This window comes from Rhinopithecus bieti, unplaced genomic scaffold (assembly GCF_001698545.2).
Source record: "Rhinopithecus bieti isolate Rb0 unplaced genomic scaffold, ASM169854v2 scaffold_62012, whole genome shotgun sequence".
Classification (NCBI taxonomy): Eukaryota; Metazoa; Chordata; class Mammalia; order Primates; family Cercopithecidae; genus Rhinopithecus; species Rhinopithecus bieti.
The window spans coordinates 26,320-27,041 of record NW_016823354.1 but is presented as its reverse complement, the minus strand read 5'-3'; positions in this window follow the sequence as shown (position 1 = coordinate 27,041).

Genomic DNA, 722 nt, shown 5'->3' with positions numbered 1-722 from the left:
ATCTCTCTCCCTCTCTCCCTCTCTCTCTCTCTCACACACACACACACACACACACACACACACACACACACAATCTTCCCTCAGAGATTGTGCAGAATGTGTAGGAGACCTCCTAAGGAACCAGGTCTCACTCTGTCGCCCAGGCTGGAGTGCAGTGGCGTGATCTGCACTCCTGAGTTCAAGATTCAATTTCAAATTCTGCCTCCTGAGTTCAAGATTCAAGTGATTCTCCTGCCTCAGCCTCATGAGTAGCTGGGATTACAGGCACACGACACCATGCCCTGCTCATTTTTGTTATGTTTACTACAGATGGGTTTTCACCATCTTGGCTGGGCTGGTCTTGAACTCCTGACCTCAGGTGATCCGCCCACTTTGGCATCCCAAATAAGAAACCAATTCTATTTTATGCTCACCAGGAGCTGTCTGGGTTTTGTTTGAATCAGCCTGTAAGTTTAACAGTTGCCACATCTTACCCTTGGCTTGATGAGAGAGAGTCTTATTTGCTTTTCTCATATTCAACCTCAGAGCTTCCACTTTTTGGGAAACACATTTAATAAATGGAAGGGGGGAAAAAAGAGCCAAAATGAGATTATGATAATTATGAAATATTTTAAAAGTATTCAATTTAATAAAAATGATTTTAACATCCAAATATACAATGTAATGCATTTGTGATTTTTATAAGACAGTTTCAGAATTCATGGAAAAGTCTACTAATTGGT